The sequence below is a fragment of the Triticum aestivum genome, chromosome 6B (genome assembly GCF_018294505.1).
Source record: "Triticum aestivum cultivar Chinese Spring chromosome 6B, IWGSC CS RefSeq v2.1, whole genome shotgun sequence".
NCBI lineage: Eukaryota > Viridiplantae > Streptophyta > Magnoliopsida > Poales > Poaceae > Triticum > Triticum aestivum.
Window position 1 is genome coordinate 158,227,900 of NC_057810.1, and position 19,645 is coordinate 158,247,544.

A 19,645-nucleotide genomic window follows, 5' to 3' on the forward strand; every position below is an offset into this window, starting at 1 on the left:
CTCTAGGGGCACCACTACCGGAACAGGGCTCTAAGCCGACAGCCAAATATATGCCGACGGCCACCGTCGGCCTAATCCGAGCTATGCCGACAGCTAGCTCCTGGCCGTCGGCGTACAATGGTCGTCGGGCTATCCACGTCTACGCCGACAGCAGCCGTCAGCACATCACAGACGTCGGCCTATCCCGGACTACGCCTACAGCTGTCGTCGGCATATATAGGCCGTCGGCATAGATGCGGGCCTGCTGACAACGGTCATCACGGTCGGCTAACGACATCTAATCTATGCCGACAGCCGTGACGGGCGGCCGTCGGCATAGATACGGGTGACACGTCACCGATCCAGAGCGCACCGACCAGGACCTATGCCGACGGCAGCCGTCGGCATAGCTGACACGTCATCGATCTGCGGCGATGTCCATCTGCCCTGGCCGCAGCTATGCCGACGGCTTTGCCGTCGGCATTATTATTTTTTCTTTTTTTTCATATAGTATTATTATTATTATTAAGCATACATATAGATTGTGTTAATAAGCATACATATAGTATGTGTTAATAAGCATATAGTATGTTAATAAGCATATAGTATGTGTTAATAAGCATACATATAGTTTTTTTTCTTCACTGTTTCTTTATTATTATTATTTAACTAACTTACATACAGTATGTGTTAATTGTTGGAAATATGCCCTAGAGGCAATAATAAAAGTGTTATTATCATATTTCTTTGTTCATGATAATAGTCTTTTATTCATGCTATAACTGTATTATCCGGAAATCGTAATACACGTGTGAATACATAGACCACAACATGTCCCTAGTGAGCCTCTAGTTGACTAGCTCGTTGTGATCAACAGATAGTCATGGTTTCCTGGCTATGGACATTGGATGTCGTTGATAACGGGATCACATCATTAGGAGAATGATGTGATGGACAAGACCAAATCCTAAGCCTAGCACAAAGATCGTGTAGTTCATATGCTAAAGCTTTTCTAGTGTCAAGTATCTTTTTCTTAGACCATGAGATTGTGCAACTCCCGGATACCGTAGGAATGCTTTGGGTGTACCAAACGCCACAACGTAACTGGGTGGCTATAAAGGTGCATTACAGGTATCTCCGAAAGTGTCTGTTGGGTTGGCACGAATCGAGACTGGGATTTGTCACTCCGTGTAAACGGAGAGGTATCTCTGGGCCCACTCGGTAGGACATCATCATAATGTGCACAATGTGACCAAGGGGTTGATCACGGGATGATGTGTTACGGAACGAGTAAAGAGACTTGCCGGTAACGAGATTGAACAAGGTATCGGCATACCGACGATCGAATCTCGGGCAAGTATAATACCGCTAGACAAAGGGAATTGTATACGGGATCGATTGAGTCCTTGACATCGTGGTTCATCCGATGAGATCATCGTGGAACATGTGGGAGCCAACATGGGTATCCAGATCCCGCTGTTGGTTATTGACCGGAGAACGTCTCGGTCATGTCTACATGTCTCCCGAACCCGTAGGGTCTACACACTTAAGGTTCGATGACGCTAGGGTTATAAAGGAAGTTTGTATGTGGTTACCGAATGTTGTTCGGAGTCCCGGATGAGATCTCGGACGTCACGAGGAGTTCCGGAATGGTCCGGAGGTAAAGATTTATATATGGAAAGTTGTTGTTCGGGTTCCGGAAAAAGTTCGGGTTTTTTCGGTATTGTACCGGGAAGCTTCCAGAAGGTTCCGGAGGATTCCAGAGGGGTCCGGAGGTCCGGCAATTGTTCCAACACGTCCAATACAGTAGCATGGGCTGTAAGGGGGCGCCCTAGCCTTAATGGGCCAGGGGCACCAGCCCCCCAAGGCCCATGCGCATGGGAAGGGGAAAACCCTAAAGGGGCAGGCCTCCACTTGACTTGGGAGGCACTCCTCCCCCCTTGGCCGCCCCCCTAGATGGGATCTAGGGCTGGCCGCACCCCTTGGGGTGGGAAACCCTAAAGGGGGCGCAGCCCCCTTCCCCCCTATATATACTTGAGGTTTTGGGCCTGCCAGATAGATGAGAACTTCTCCCTCTTGGCGCAGCCCTACCTCTCGTACTCCTCCTCTTCCGCGGTGCTTGGCGAAGCCCTGCTGGACTACCACGCTCCTCCACCACCACCACGCCGTTGTGCTGCTGCTGGATGGAGTCTTCCTCAACCTCTCCCTCTCTCCTTGCTGGATCAAGGCATGGGAGACGTCACCGGGCTGTACGTGTGTTGAACGCGGAGGTGCCGTCCGTTCGGCACTAGGATCTCCGGTGATTTGGATCACGACGAGTATGACTCCTTCAACCCCGTTCTCTTGAACGCTTCCGCTTAGCGATCTACAAGGGTATGTAGATGCACTCTCCTTCCCCTCGTTGCTGGTTTCTCCATAGATAGATCTTGGTGACACGTAGGAAAATTTTGAATTTCTGCTACGTTCCCCAACAGTGGCATCATGAGCTAGGTCTATTGCGTAGATTCTTTGCACGAGTAGAACACAAAGTAGTTGTGGGCGTTGATGTTGTTCAATATGCTTACCGTTACTAGTCCAATCTTGTTTCGACGGTATTGTGGGATGAAGCGGCCCGGACCGACCTTACACGTACTCTTACGTGAGACAGGTTCCACCGAATGACATGCACTTGGTGCATAAGGTGGCTAGCGGGTGCCAGTCTCTCCCACTTTAGTCGGAACGGATTCGATGAAAAGGGTCCTTATGAAGGGTAAATAGCAATTGGCATATCACGTTGTGGTTTTGCGTAGGTAAGAAACGTTCTTGCTAGAAACCCATAGCAGCCACGTAAAACATGCAAACAACAATTAGAGGACGTCTAACTTGTTTTTGCAGGGTATGCTTTGTGATGTGATATGGCCAAGAAGAATGTGATGAATGATATGTGATGTATGAGATTGATCATGTTCTTGTAATAGGATTCACGACTTGCATGTCGATGAGTATGACAACCGGCAGGAGCCATAGGAGTTGTCTTAAATTTATTGTATGACCTGCGTGTCATTGAACAACGCCATGTAATTACTTTACTTTATTGCTAACCGGTAGCCATAGTAGTAGAAGTAATAGTTGGCGAGACAACTTCATGAAGACACGATGATGGAGATCATGATGATGGAGATCATGGTGTCATGCCGGTGACGATGATGATCATGGAGCCCCGAAGATGGAGATCAAAAGGAGCAAAATGATATTGGCCATATCATGTCACTATTTGATTGCATGTGATGTTTATCATGTTTATGCATCTTGTTTACTTAGAACGACGGTAGTAAATAAGATGATCCCTTACAACAATTTCAAGAAGTGTTCTCCCCTAACTGTGCACCGTTGCTACAGTTCGTCGTTTCGAAGCACCACGTGATGATCGGGTGTGATAGATCCTTACGTTCACATACAACGGGTGTAAGACAGATTTACACATGCAATACACTTAGGGTTAACTTGACGAGCCTAGCATGTACAGACATGGCCTCGGAACACGGAGACCGAAAGGTCGAGCATGAGTCGTATAGTAGATACGATCAACATGAAGATGTTCACCGATGATGACTAGTCCGTCTCACGTGATGATCGGACACGGCCTAGTTGACTCGGATCATGTAATCACTTAGATGACCAGAGGGATGTCTATCTGAGTGGGAGTTCATAAGATGAACTTAATTATCCTGAACATAGTCAAAAGATCTTTGCAAATTATGTCGTAAGCTCGCGCTTTAGTTCCACTTTTTAGATATGTTCCTAGAGAAAATATAGTTGAAAGTTGATAGTAGCAATTATGCGGACAGTAGAAAGCTTATGTCCTTAATGCACTGCTCAGTGTGCTGAACCCCAAACGTCGTTTGTGGATGTTGCGAACATCGGACATACACGTTTTGATAACTACGTGATAGTTCAGTTAAACGGTTTAGAGTTGAGGCACTAAAGACGTTTTCGAAACATCGCGGAACATATGAGATGTTTCAAGGGCTGAAATTGGGATTTCAGGCTCGTGCCCACGTCAAGAGGTATGAGACCTCCGACGATTTTCTTAGCCTGCAAACTAAGGGAGAAAAGCTCAATCGTTGAGCTTGTGCTCAGATTGTCTGAGTGCAACAATCACTTGAATCGAGTGGGAGTTGATCTTCCAGATGAGATAGTGATGTTTCCCCAAAGTCATTGCCACCAAGCTGCTAGAGCTTCGTGATGAACTATAACATATCAGGGATAGATATGATGATCCTTGAAATATTCGCGATGTTTGACACCGCGAAAGTAGAAATCAAGAAGGAGCATCAATTGTTGATGGTTGGTGAAACCACTAGTTTCAAGAAGGGCAAGGGAACAAAGGGATACTTCATGAAACGGCAATTCAGCTGCTGCTCTAGTGAAGAAACCCAAGGTTGAACCCAAACCCGAGACTAAGTGCTTCTGTAATAAAGGGAACAGCCACTGGAGCAGAATTACCCTAGATACTTGGTAGATGAGAAGGCTGGCAAGGTCGATAGAAGTATATTGGATATACATTGTGTTGATGTGTACTTTACTAGTACTCCTAGTAGCACCAGGGTATTAGATACCGGTTCGGTTGCTAAGTGTTAGTAACTCGAAATAAAAGCTACGGAATAAACGGAGACTAGCTAAAGGTGAGCTGACGATATGTGTTGGAAGTGTTTCCAATGTTGATATGATCAAGCATCGCACGCTCCCTCTACCATCGAGATTGGTGTTAAAACCTGAATAATTGTTATTTGGTGTTTGCGTTGAGCATAGACATGATTGGATTATGACTATCGCAATACGGTTATTCATTTAAAGAGAATAATGGTTACTCTATTTATTTGAATAATACCTTCAATGGTCTTGCACCTAAAATGAATGGTTCATTGAAATCTCGATCGTAGTGATACACATGTTCATGCCAAAAGATAGTAATGATAGTACCACCTACTTGTGGCACTGCCACGTAAGTCATATCGGTATAAAATGCATGAAGAAGCTCCATGTTGATGGATCTTTGGACTCACTCATTTTTGAAAAGTTTGAGACATGCGAACCATGTCTATTGGTGTATATGCATGAAGAAACTCCATGCAAATGGACCGTTTGAACTCACTTGATTTTGAATCACTTGAGACATGCAAATCATACCACATGGGCAAGATGACTGAAAGCCTCGTTTTAGTAAGACGGAACAAGATAGCAACTCGTTGGAAGTAACACATTTTGATGTGTGCAGTCCAATGAGTGCTGAGGCATGCAGTGAATATCGTTATGTTCTTACTTCACAGATGATTCGAGTAGATGTTGAGAATATTTTCTTGATGAAACACAAGTCTGAATTATTGAATGGTTCAAGTAATTTCAGAGTGAAGTAGAAGATCATTGTGACAAGAGGATAAAATGTCTATGATATGATCATAGAGATGAATATCTGAGTTACGAGTTTTGGCACGCAATTAAGACATTGTGGAAATTGTTTTACAATTAATACCGCCTGGAACACCATAGTGTGATGGTGTGTCCGAACATCATAGTTGCACCCTATTGGATATGGTGGGTACCATGATGTCTCTTATCAAATTACCATTATCGTTCATGGGTTAGGCATTAGAGACACCCGCACTCACTTTAATAGGGTACCACGTAATTCCGTTGAGATGACACCGGTTTAGAGAAACCTATGCTGTCATTTCTTAAAGGTTTGGGGCTGCGACACTTATGTGAAAAAGTTTCAGGTTGATAAGCTCGAACCCAAAGCAGATAAAATGCATCTTCATAGGACACCCAAAACAGTTGGGTATACCTCCTAATTCAGATCCGAAAGCAATATGGATTGTTTCTTGAATCGGGTCCTTTCCCGAGGAAAGGTTTCTCTCGAAAAGTTGAGTGGGAGGATGGTGGAGACTTGATGTGGTTATTGAACCGTCACTTCAACCAGTGTGTATCAGGGCACAGGAAGTTGTTCATGTGGCACCTACACCAATTGAAGTAGAAGCTTATGATAGTGATCATGAAGTTTCGGATCAAGTCACTGCCGTACCTCGTCGGGTGACAAGGATACGTACTACTTCAGAGTGGTACAGTAATCCTGTCTTGAAGGTCATGTTGCTAGACAACAATGAACCTACGAGCTATGGAGAAGCGATGGTGGGCCCAAATTCCGACAAATGGTTAAGAAACCATGAAATCCGAGATAGGATCCATGTATCAGAACAAAGCATGGACTTTGGTGGACTTGCCCAATGATCGGCAAGCCATTAAGATAAATGGATCTTTAAGAAGAAGACGGACGTGGACGGTAATGTCACCGTCTATGAAGCTCGACTTGTGGCGAAGAGTTTTTCACAAGTTCAAGGAGTTGACTACGATGAGATTTTCTCATCCGTAGCGATGCTTAAGTCCGTCGGATTCATGTTAGCATTAGCTGCATTTATGAAATCTGGCAGATGGATGTCAAAACGAGTTTCCTTACCAGTTTTCGTAAGGAAAGGTTGTATGTAATACAATCAGAAAGGTTTTGTCGATCCTAAGGATGCTAAAAGGTATGCTAGCTCTAGCGATCCTTCCATGGACTGGAGTAAGCATCTCGGAGTTGGAATGTGCACTTTGATAAGATGATCAAAGATTTTGGGTTTATACAAAGTTTATGAGAAACTTGTATTTCCAAAAGAAGTGAGTGGGAGCACTATAGAATTTCTGATGAGTATATGTTGTTGACATGTTGATGATCAGAAATGATTTTCTAGAAAGCATATAGGGTTATTTGAAAGGTGTTTTTCAATAGAAAACCTGGATTAAGCTACTTGAACATTGAGCATCAAGATCTATAAGGATAGATCAAAATGCTTAATAATACTTTCAAATGAGCACATACCTTGACATGATCTTGAAGGTGTTCAAGATGGATCAGTCAAAGAAGGAGTTCTTACCTGAGATGTAAGGTATGAAGTTAAGACTTAAAGCTCGACCTCGGCAGAGAAGAGAGAAAGGACAAAGGTCGTCCCCTATGCTTTAGACGTAGGCTCTACAGTATGCTATGCTAAGTACCGCACCTGATGTGTGCCTTGCCACATGTCTAGCAAGAGAGTACAAAGGTGATCAAGGAGTGGATCATCAGATAGCGGTCAAAGTTATCCTTAGAGGAATAAGGATATGTTTCTCGATTATGGAGGTGATAAAGAGTTCGGCGTAAAGGGTTACGTTGATGCAAGCTTTAACACCTATCGGAATGACTCTGAGTAGCAAACCGGATACGTATGGTGGAGCAACCATTTGGAATAGCTCCAAGTGGAGCGTGGAAGCAGCATTTACAATATGACCTAGAAATTTGCGAAGTACATACGGATCTGAATGTTACAGATCCGTTGACTAAAACCTCTCTCACAAGCAGAACATGATCAAACCCCAGAACTCATTGAGTCTTAATCACATGATGATGTGAACTAGTTTAATGACACTAGTAAACTCTTTGGATGTTGGTCACATGGTGATGTGACCTGTCAGTGTTAATCACATGGTGATGTGAACTAGATTATTGACTCTAGTGCAAGTGGGAGACTGTTGGAAATATGCCCTAGAGGCAATAATAAAAGTGTTATTATTATATTTCTTTGTTCATGATAATAGTCTTTTATTCATGCTATAACTGTATTATCCGGAAATCGTAATACACGTGTGAATACATAGACCACAACATGTCCCTAGTGAGCCTCTAGTTGACTAGCTCGTTGTGATCAACAGATAGTCATGGTTTCCTGGCTATGGACATTGGATGTCGTTGATAACGGGATCACATCATTAGGAGAATGATGTGATGGACAAGACCCAATCCTAAGCCTAGCACAAAGATCGTGTAGTTCATATGCTAAAGCTTTTCTAATGTCAAGTATCTTTTCCTTAGACCATGAGATTGTGCAACTCCCGGATACCGTAGGAATGCTTTGGGTGTACCAAACGTCACAACGTAACTGGGTGGCTATAAAGGTGCATTACAGGTATCTCCGAAAGTGTCTGTTGGGTTGGCACGAATCGAGACTGGGATTTGTCACTCCGTGTAAACGGAGAGGTATCTCTGGGCCCACTCGGTAGGACATCATCATAATGTGCACAATGTGACCAAGGGGTTGATCACGGGATGATGTGTTACGGAACGAGTAAAGAGACTTGCCGGTAACGAGATTGAACAAGGTATCGGCATACCGACGATCGAATCTCGGGCAAGTATAATACCGCTAGACAAAGGGAATTGTATACGGGATCGATTGAGTCCTTGACATCGTGGTTCATCCGATGAGATCATCGTGGAACATATGGGAGCCAACATGGGTATCCAGATCCCGCTGTTGGTTATTGACCGGAGAACGTCTCGGTCATGTCTACATGTCTCCCGAACCCGTAGGGTCTACACACTTAAGGTTCGATGACGCTAGGGTTATAAAGGAAGTTTGTATGTGGTTACCGAATGTTGTTCGGAGTCCCGGATGAGATCCCGGACGTCACGAGGAGTTCCGGAATGGTCCGGAGGTAAAGATTTATATATGGAAAGTTGTTGTTCGGGTTCCGGAAAAAGTTCGGGTTTTTTCGGTATTGTACCGGGAAGCTTCCAGAAGGTTCCGGAGGATTTCGGAGGGGTCCGGAGGTCCGGAAATTGTTCCACCACGTCCAATACAGTAGCATGGGCTGTAAGGGGGCGCCCTAGCCTTAATGGGCCAGGGGCACCAGCCCCCCAAGGCCCATGCGCATGGGAAGGGGAAAACCCTAAAGGGGGAGGCCTCCACTTGACTTGGGAGGCACTCCTCCCCCCTTGGCCGCCCCCCCTAGATGGGATCTAGGGCTGGCTGCACCCCTTGGGGTGGGAAACCCTAAAGGGGGCGCAGCCCCCTTCCCCCTATATATACTTGAGGTTTTGGGCCTGCCAGATAGATGAGAACTTCTCCCTCTTGGCGCAGCCCTACCTCTCGTACTCCTCCTCTTCCGCGGTGCTTGGCGAAGCCCTGCTGGACTACCACGCTCCTCCACCACCACCACGCCGTTGTGCGGCTGCTGGATGGAGTCTTCCTCAAATTCTCCCTCTCTCCTTGCTAGATCAGGGCATGGGAGACGTCACCGGGCTGTACGTGTGTTGAACGCGGAGGTGCCGTCCGTTCGGCACTAGGATCTCCGGTGATTTGGATCACGACGAGTACGACTCCTTCAACCCCGTTCTCTTGAACGCTTTCGCTTAGCGATCTACAAGGGTATGTAGATGCACTCTCCTTCCCCTCGTTGCTGGTTTCTCCATAGATAGATCTTGGTGACACGTAGGAAAATTTTGAACTTCTGCTATGTTCCCCAACATTAATAAGCATACATACATTATTTTTCGGTTCTGTACAGAGCGGTGTGACACCCCGCACAAACGGTGTCGTCGCGAGCCGGCAACTGGAATGGGGAACAAATGCATCGGGTCTATACGAAGGGGACTTTGCTCCAAGTGTTTATATATATCGGATGACCTACCACAACCGGGTGGTGTTGTGGCATGTCCGAAGAGGTGGCACGCGTCTCCGGTGCGTGCCCCCCCTCACGGACGGCGCCGCCGGCGGCACCTGGAGGGGGGAAACTGCCGCGTTGAGTCTACACAGAGTGGATTTAGCTGTGGGTTTTGCCCGGATGTTGCTCCCCGGTGTCCCTCTGGGCCGACCCGACACAACCGGGTGGAGAGGTCCACTGGTCAAAGCCCGTCCGTGGGTAGTCAAAGGGCTAGATCTCGTGGTCAACCGCTCCAGGGTTAGGCGGGACGGGGGCCCTGGGGGTAGCAATGCCACCGGAGCGTCGTACCGGGCCCTCATACATGCGGGGTGGTGTTGTGGCATGTCCGAAGAGGCGGCACGCGTCTCTGGTGCGTGGCCCCCCTCACGGACGGCGCCGCCGGCGGCACCTGGAGGGGGGAGACTGTCGCGTCGGGTCTACATGGAGTGGATTTAGCTGTGGGTTTGGCCCGAATGTTGCTCCCCGGTGTCCCTCTGGGCCGACTTGACACAACCGGGTGGAGAGGTCCACTGGTCAAAGCCCGTCCGTGGAAAGTCAAAGGGCTAGATCTCGTGGTCAACCGCTCCAGGGTTAGGCGGGATGGGGGCCCTGCGGGTAGCAATGCCACCGGAGCGTCGTACTGGGCCCTCATACATGCGGGGTGGTGTTGTGGCATGTCCGAAGAGGCGGCACGCGTCTCTGGTGCGTGCCCCCCCTCACGGACGGTGCCGCCGGCGGCACCTGGAGGGAGGAAACTGCCGCGTCGGGTGTACACGGAGTGGATTTAGCTATGGGTTTGGCCCGGATGTTGCTCCCTGGTGTCCCACTGGGCTGACCTGACACAACCGGGTGGAGAGGTCCACTGGTCAAAGCCCGTCTGTGGGAAGTCAAAGGGCTAGATCTCATGGTCAACCACTCAAGGGTTAGGCGGGACGGGGGCCCTAGGGGTAGCAATGCCACCGGAGCGTCGTACCGGGCCCTCATACATGCGGGGTGGTGTTGTGGCATGTCCGAAGAGGCGGCACGTGTCTCCGGTGCGTGGCCCCCCTCACGGTCGGTGCCGCCGACGGCACCTGGAGGGGGGAAACTGCCGCGTCGGGTGTACACGGAGTGGATTTAGCTATGGGTTTGACCCGGATGTTTCTCCCCGGTGTCCCTTTGGGCCGACCTGACGCAACCGGGTGGAGAGGTCCACTAGTCAAAGCCCGTCCTTGGAAAGTCAAAGGGCTAGATCTCCTGCTCAACCGCTCCAGGGTTAGGCGGGACGGGGGCCCTAGGGGCTAGCAATGCCACCGGAGCATCGTACCGGGCCCTCATACATGCGGGGTGGTGTTCTGGCATGTCCGAAGAGGCGGCACGCGTCTCCGGTGCGTGGCCTCCCTCTCGGACGGCGCCGCCGGCGGACCTGGAGGGGGGAAATTGCCGCGTCGGTTCTACACGGAGTGGATTTAGCTGTGGGGTTGGCCCGGATGTTGCTCTCCGGTGTCCCTCTGGGCCGACCTGACACAACCGGGTGGAGAGGTCCACTGGTCAAAGCCCGTCCTTGGAAAGTCAAAGGGCTAGATCTCGTGGTCAACCGCTCCAGGGTTAGGCGGGACGGGGGCCCTGGGGGTAGCAATGCCACCGGAGCGTCTTACCAGGCCCTCATACATGCGGGGTGGTGTTGTGGCATGTCCGAAGAGGCGGCACGCGTCTCCGGTCCGTGGCCCCCCTCACGGACGGTGTCGCCGGCGGCACCTGGAGGGGGGAAACTGCCGCGTCGGGTCTACATGGAGTGGATTTAGCTGTGGGTTTGGCCCGGATGTTGCTCCCCGGTGTCCCTCTGGGCCGACCTGACACAACCGGGTGGAGAGCTCCACTGGTCAAAGCCCGTCCGTGGGAAGTCAAAGGGCTAGATCTCGTGGTCAACCGCTCCGGGATTAGGCGGGACAGGGGGCCCTGGGGGGTAGCAATGCCACCGGAGCGTCGTACTGGGCCCTCATACATGCGGGGTGGTGTTGTGGCATGTCCAAAGAGGCGGCACGCGTCTCAGGTGCGTGGCCCCCTCACGGACGGCGCCGCCGGCAGCACCTGGAGGAGGGAAATTGCCGCGTCGGGTCTACACGGACTGGATTTAGCTGTATGTTTGGCCCGGATGTTGCTCCCCGGTGTCCCTCTGGGCCGACCTGACACAACCGGGTGGAGAGGTCCACTGGTCAAAGCTCGTCCGTGGGAAGTCAAAGGGCTAGATCTCGTGGTCAACCGCTCCAGGGTTAGGCAGGACGGGGGCCCTGGGGGTAGCAATGCCACCGGAGGGTCGTACTGGGCCCTCATACATGCGGGGTGGTGTTGTGGCATGTCCGAAGAGGCGGCACGCGTCTCCGGTGCGTGGGCCCCCTCACGGATGGCGCCGCCGGCGGCACCTAGAGGGGAGAAACTGTCGCGTCGGGTCTACACGGAGTGGATTTAGCTGTGGGTTTGGCACGGATGTTGCTCCCCGGTGTCCCTCTGGGCCGACCCGACACAACCGGGTGGAGAGGTCCACTGGTCAAAGCCTGTCCGTGGGAAGTCAAAGGGCTAGATCTCGTGGTCAACCGCTCCAGGGTTAGGTGGGACGGGGGCCCTGGGGGTAGCAATGTCACCGGAGCATCGTACCGGGCCCTCATACATGCCGGGTGGTGTTGTGGCATGTCCGAAGAGGCGGCACCTGGAGGGGGGGAAACTACCGCGTCGGGTCTACACGGAGTGGATTTAGCTATGGGTTTGGCCCGGATGTTGCTCCCCGGTGTCCCTCTGGGCCGACCTGACACAACCGGGTGGAGAGGTCCATTGGTCAAAGCCCGTTCGTGGGAAGTCAAAGGGCTAGATCTCGTGGTGAACCGCTCCAGGGTTAGGCGGGACGGGGGCCCTGGGGGTAGCAATGCCACCGGAGCATCGTACCGGGCCCTCATACATGCGGGGTGGTGTTGTGGCATGTCCGAAGAGGCGGCACACATCACCGGTGCGTGCCCCCCTCACGGACGGCGCCGCCGGCGGCACCTGGAGGGGGGAAACTGCCGGGTCGGGTCTACACGGTGTGGATTTAGCTGTGGGTTTGGCCCGGATGTTGCTCCCCGGTGTCCCTCTGGGCCGACCTGACACAACCAGGTGGAGAGGTCCACTGGTCAAAGCCCATCCATGGAAAGTCAAAGGGCTAGATCTCGTGGTCAACCGCTCCAGGGTTAGGCGCGACGGGGGCCCTGGGGGGGTAGCAATGCCACCGGAGCATCGTACCGGGCCCTCATACATGCGGGGTGGTGTTGTGGCATGTCCGAAGAGGCGGCATGCGTCTCCGGTGCATGGCCCCCCTAACGGACGGCGCCGCCGCCGGCACCGGGAGGGGGGAAACGGACGTGTCGGGTCTACACGGTGTGGATATGTAGCTGTGGGTTTGGCCCAGATGTTGCTCCCAGGTGTCCATTTGTCGATGACCCCCTCCCCCTTCACTCACCTGACGAACTAAGCTACCCCCGCCCCCACCCCCACCCTCACCGTCAACGACCCCCTCTCCTTCACTCACCTGACGAACTAAGCTCCAGATCGAGCACGCGGTCGAGGGCGGCCATGGCGCTCCCATACCCGCGACCAGGCCACGGCCTTGGCGGACGAAGCTGCTCGAATTCGGCGCCTCCCCTCCCCTGCCCTCTGTGTGGTTCCGGGAGAGGAGAGGGCCGAGTGGTTTAAAAAAATAAAAAATCTATATGAAATAATAATACATAAAAAAGGAAAATTATAACTATAAAAAAATTTAAAAATCTATATGAAATAAAAAAGAATAATTATATAACTATAAGAAAACATTAAAAAATTTATATAAAATAAAAAAGGAACATAAAACTATGCCGATGGCAAAGCCGTCGGCATAGCTGCGGCCATACGGTGGGCGTTACGTGGATCAGTGCGTGGGTAATAAAAAAAGTATGCCTATGGCTAAGCCGTCGGCATAGGTTGCCTTATCCACCCGCGGGGCGCACCCCCTCCACTCATTCTCTCCTCCTCCCCCCCCCGAGCTGCGCCGCCGCCGACGCATTCTGCTCCCCGCCCACTCCACCCCGGCTGCCCCCTCGCCGCTGCCGCACTCCACCCCGCCCACTCCACCCCGCCCCCTCGCCGCACACCCCACCCCTGCTGCCGCCCTCCTCTGCCTCCACACCCGCGTCACCGCTCCCGCAGTCGCCGCCGTCGCTCCGCACTTCTCCCGACCCCGCCACTGCCTCGGCCTCCCACCGACCGCGCGCCGTCCGCGGCTCCTGCCGGCCCGTGCGCCCGGCGCTCCCGTCCCCGGCCGGCCCTGCCCTCCACCGCCGCCCCCTGCTCGCCCGCTGCATCGGCCGCCCCTGCCTCACTATCCCCGGCCGCCCCTGCCTCACCGTCCCCGGCAGCCCCTGCCTCACCGTCCCCGGCCGCCCCGGTGAGCTTTTTTTTCTTCATTTTTTTGCAATTTTTACAGCTTGTTATATATGTGATAGATGCATGTTGTATGGATGAATGGATGGATTGATTTATATTGGTTAGTTATAGCTTTGGTCAAGTTGGTAATGTTGTCAAATAGCTATGTGAGATGCGCTAAAAAAATTGAAGAACAAAATTGGTATATTTGAGATGTTGTCAAATAGCTATAGTTTCATTTTGTGATGTTGACAAAATTTGTATCTGATGAGTAGTTATTTTATCATGATGATCTTGCTAAAACATTGAAGAACAAAATTTGACACTTGATGAAAATTAGGATTTGAAGTATCATGATGATCTAAAACCTTGACTAGATGTCATCAGCAATATGATTTTTTTCATAGTTTGAAGTGTCAATGCTTTATGTGATGTGATGCCCTCAAATTTTTGACTCGGTAAAAATTACAGGCTTTGTGGTATTTCATCTCACTGGAGCCTTCGTCGTCTGGGTTTGGTCCGTGATCCTGCCGCTACTAGACTACTTCCTCTACAGCGAAGGGTGAGCTACGAATCCACCTTCAACTCCTAGCCTCTTTTAACTAGATTGAATTTTCACATCAAGTCGCGTAACCTAGGTCTCCCGTCCGAAAGGGTTGCATCAATAAATATGCATTCAATTGCATATTTATCACCGCAGCTCTTTCGGATTGTCCAGCGCTTTCCACGGACAGCCCGAGGATGTGTAGATTGGGTACGTTGTTCATGCTCTACCCCGTTCCGAGACAGGATTTCGGCGGCGCCTCCCTGTTGTTCTCCGGATGCACATTCTCTCAGCATTTTGCCGAGACGTGTATTTGGAGAACAGCGGGGAGGTGCTGCCGAAATTTTGTCTCGGAATGGGGTAGAGCATGGACCGTACTCAATCTACACATTCTCGGGTGGGATTAGGACCCATCTTTACCTATTAGATATGTAGGTGAATTAAATGTTGTTTTTCGTCAACCTTGTAAAAAATAAAATATTGATGTGGGTAATTTAAATGAATCCTCAATTTTGTTGTGTGGCTTCCAGTAAAGCAGAGATGGCAGATAATCACTGGATGTATAGTGGGTTTTTCCGTCGGAATCAAGTAACAATAGAGTGGGTTGAGAAAATTGATGTGTTTTTGAAAGAGATATTCCGTAGTCCAATGAGGATGGTGCCAGAATGCCCGTGTGCCAAATGTAAGAGACGTATCCGCAGAGATAAGAGTGAGATGACTAAGCACCTTCGCACGAATGGATTTATGCCCAACTTTAATATGCCGATAAAGTTTGCCCAGTGGGACCGTGGTTTAGTTGAAGTTAAACCATCAACCGTCGCCGGAGCTGATCTCTTTATCGCCGCTACCCAGGCCACACAAGTATATTATCTGCCTTACCCATGCCAGAAAGAGTACCTAAAGGGTTGGGAAGTTGTGTTCAAGGTATCGCCTCATGGTAAGCTACCGGACCCGAACGATGATGATTACTACAACATAAACCCCATGACATACAAGGGAGTGTTCTTTCAAGAGGAACATGATGATGTGGTCCGAAACAAGAAGGATGATGACTTGGGTTATGTTGACCTGGACCCAAATGACGATGCACGGATTGATGGTGAGGCAGTTGTGAATCAAAGAGACATAATTATGCTTGAAAAGTTAAATGAAGACGCTGACGTTGACGATGAGGAAGAGCCTCCACCTCCGTCAGACAACGAAAAAGATATGCGGGATAGTGATGATGAGACCGGTCGATAAATAGATTACAATAGTGATGATTCATATGGGTTCTAGAAAATGTATGTTCTTTTGATATCCTTAATGTGCTCTTCCGTTATTAATGTCTTTCCTGTATGCTTGTTTTTTGATATCCTTACTAATTGTTTATTCTCTTCTCAATGCAGGTTTGCTAATCATGGGAAAGTCCAGCGGTGCCAGTTTCCTCAGTAAACTCAAAGGAGGACATACTCAGAGTGGACGGGCCCACAAGGTTCCCTCCCGACTACGCGAGGATGGCACCTCACAGGGAGGTGGAGGGGTCGGGGGAGGAGACCCTAGAGGAGGAGGGGGTAGGGGGAGAGCCCCTAGAGGACGAGGAGGTGGGGGGAGAGGCAACCGAGCCAAAAAACTCCGGGCCGTGTCCGAAATAGGAGGGTCTTCTTCGATGCCCTCCTATGCTGATGCAGCTTTTGAGTCTGAGGAGGAGGAGTATGTTCCTGATGTCGAGGAGGAGGAGGCCGAGGAGGAGGAGGTCGAGGAGGAGGGTGAGGAGGAGGGCGAGGAGGGTGGAGGGGAGGTTGACCCCGAGTTGTGGGGTGACTTGCCACTGGGTGCTCCGCAGGGGTGGCTGCGTGGTAATGCCGGAGTACCTACACCACCTTCTATCGAGGCGCACAAGTGTCTCATTGAACCTGCGGGGATAGAGTAAGTGCATCTTAATCATATTTTCAACACATGACAACATTTTTTTATTGTACACATGGTAACCCTTTGATTCTTTTGCAGTAACTGGATCCTTCGCGGAACAGGCCGTAAACCGAACGGCCTTCTCACTGTCCTGTTGAAGGAGTTTTGGCCTGGCCTATTCTGCCCACGGCCAGACAGGGACCCGGAGCTGCGTGTTTTGGCCACAAGCTAGGCCCACTATGAGGCTTGCAGCAACGCGGAGTATGGGACGTCCGCTAAGGCCATGATCACCAAATTTTGGGTAAGTTCCCTTTTGAATCACTTGTCTTCAGTTTCGTTCATAGTTTATCATTGAATCACTCAACTCATGCCTTGTTTGCTTCTGGTTTATGCATGATTGCAGCAACTCTATAGAGTTCTTGACGAGCACAAGGCCAGAGCCGACGTGGTCTTAGTTGCGTCTGCAAAGAAGAAAGCTCGTCAGTTGCAGTAGGAGGTGCGTTGGGTTGCCGTCTCATAGTACTACCACATCTACCTGCAACAAAAGATGACCAAAACTCAAGCACAAAGGCAAAAAATTACCATGAGCAGGGAGCAGTTCATGATGGTAACTATTACTGACTTTTCATTGTTTCAAGGAGTCAACTATATGTTTCGTGCTCACATGTCATGCTTCCAAAATTTGCATAGGTTGTTCCTCGTTGGTGCTATGGAAGGCATGACGGATGGGCGTGTTTGGTGGATAGGTGGGTCGGTGACGATCCAGAGTTTGCTTCCAAGAGCATCAAGGCCCGGGCTAACCGTAGAAAAGACGGGACACACGGCCAAGGAAACAGGAACCACTGGAGCTTCAAGGCCATGAAGTTATATCTATATGAATGATGCATTTTGGTTCTTCTTTACCGTCATGTTCTTATGTATGGCTAACTTCTGTTTGACGTTGCAGGAGGACAAGTTGCAGAGGCCGCTCTCAGACATGGAGTCGTGGAAGCTGGCCCGCGAGCGGAGTGATCGCAAGGAGGGCGAGAGCCAGTACTACCGCAACACCGAGCAACACCTGGAGTCTTACACTCAGAACTATCAGAAGTTGCATCCGGATGTTCCCGTTCCTGAGGTCGCCAAGTCTCAGATCGACGACACGGCGGTGGTGGCCATCCAGGGTAAGTCCCATGGCCGGTACCCGTGTTTCGATGGCTTGATCACTCCGTCGATCTCGTACACACGGCTTCGATCTACCAACCCGAGCCCGTTAGAGAGTACGGGGCGTTCGCAGCCTCCCTTAGTCTGCCAACATGCTGTAAGTACTTCCCCTTATCTTCTTTGTCTCTATCTTTCTTAGTTTATTTTCATCACTGCCCACTTAGAAACAACCTCAATTTTGTAGGCATATCAGGCCTTTCTCGAGCATAGGCATATTGAGGTGAGGGAGTACTTGCAACGAGTGAAGGCAAACGATGACTACAGTCGTCAAGTGATGGCGGTTAGTTTTGCCCTCTTAAACCAAGATCAAATTTGCACTTTCATTCCTTCTGACTTTGTTGATCACGGCTTGTTTCTAAGTGGACTTGTTTAACTAACATCCAGGCTATGTTGGCGTCTTGGACTAACCGCACGGAGCCACCACAAGTTGGACCCCCACCACCACCTACGGGAGACGCCCCACACATTCCCATGTTCGAGGAATGGCTGGCACTAGGCGGTGATACTCCAGTTAGTACATTTGCCTAACTAATGACAAACTAGTTCTCGTTCATTCAACACTATCATGTCATATTTACCGTTAGAATCTTCTTTCAAACATGTAGGGAACTGGTGGCTCGACTCCTGCTCCGTCGACCCCAGTCACTCCGATCTGGCAGAGTGATGGTGGTCGCGGTGGCGGTTTTGGCGGAGGTGGACTTGGCGGTGTCGGTTTTGGCGGAGGTGGACTTGGTGGTGGTGGTGGTTTTGGCGGAGGTGGACTTGGCGGAGGTGGTGGTTTTGGCGGAGGTGGACTCGGTGGTGGTGGTGGTTTTAGCGGAGGTGGACTCGGTGGTGCTTGATGTCGATGATGATTCCGTGTACGAGGCCGTTGTGCCATGTCTTTCATGTTTCAACTTTTATGATGTTTCATGTCTTGCACTACTCTTATGTTCGTGAACTTTCGCCGGTGATGATCTTTAGATGATGAACTTGACTATGTTTAAATGATGATGATGAACTGTCATATTTCATATTATTCTGCTTTGAAATGCTGTCAAATGAATTCAAAAAGAGAAAACAGGGGAAAAAAACTATGCCTACGGCAAAGCCGTCGGCATATATACGCTTAGGAGCCACCAGGAGGCGACACGTGGCAGGGCTATGCCTACGGCAAAGCCGTAGGCATAGCCCTGCCGCCAGATCAAACCAGGGGGCGACACGTGGCAAAGGTATGCCTATGGCAAAGCCACGTGTCTTCTCCTGAGTCGCCAGCAGTTTTGATGGCGCCGTCCGTTGCCATCAGACGGAAAACAACGCTGACGGCTAAACTATGCCGACGGCTGCCCCACGGCCGTCGGCATACCCTCTTATGCCGACGGCTATACTACGCCGACGGTCTGACAGAAGTACGCTGACGTGATCTACACTGACGGGGCTATACCGACGGCAGTCGTAGGCATAGATCTATACCGACGGCCCTGGGCCGTAGGCATAGCCCGCGAGTCCGGTAGTGCACCCTCAGGCTCTTCCATTGCTGGCGCAGACAGCCGCGACGCTGAGGATGACATTGAGCGGAATGGATGGAGATTTGGGTTCAGAGGGAAGAATTTAAATGTGAAGACGTGAGGCGGCAGACGAATTATATTGACCGATAGAGTTTATATAGTATGTCCAGAGAGCACAGCCGAGAAGGTTGGGATATGCCAGGATTACATTTTTAATAAGCTAGGGAAACAAATCACCATGATTATTGTGATTATCCTTGACTCGTGATCTTCATGATCGGTGCCATAGACGGACTCCATGCACGGCAGTAATCCTACGTGCATGGCTAGATGTATTCGCCCAACAGGATGGAAGGGAAATGTAGAGCCTAACGGGAATGAATTATTTTTCATTTGAGCGCGGGGCTATTTCATTCTATTCTGGCTTTTTTAGGGGAATTCAGGCTTCTTTATCTACGGGAATTTCATTCCAGGCTTCTAGAGGATCTAAAAGGTTCCAGGTAGAATTTTTTACATTTTGAGTCTATTCTTGAAATGCCGTGGAGTGTTTCAAGAATAGCCCTAGAACCGAGTTCCAGGTAGAATAAAAAAGGTTACCCAACTCTAA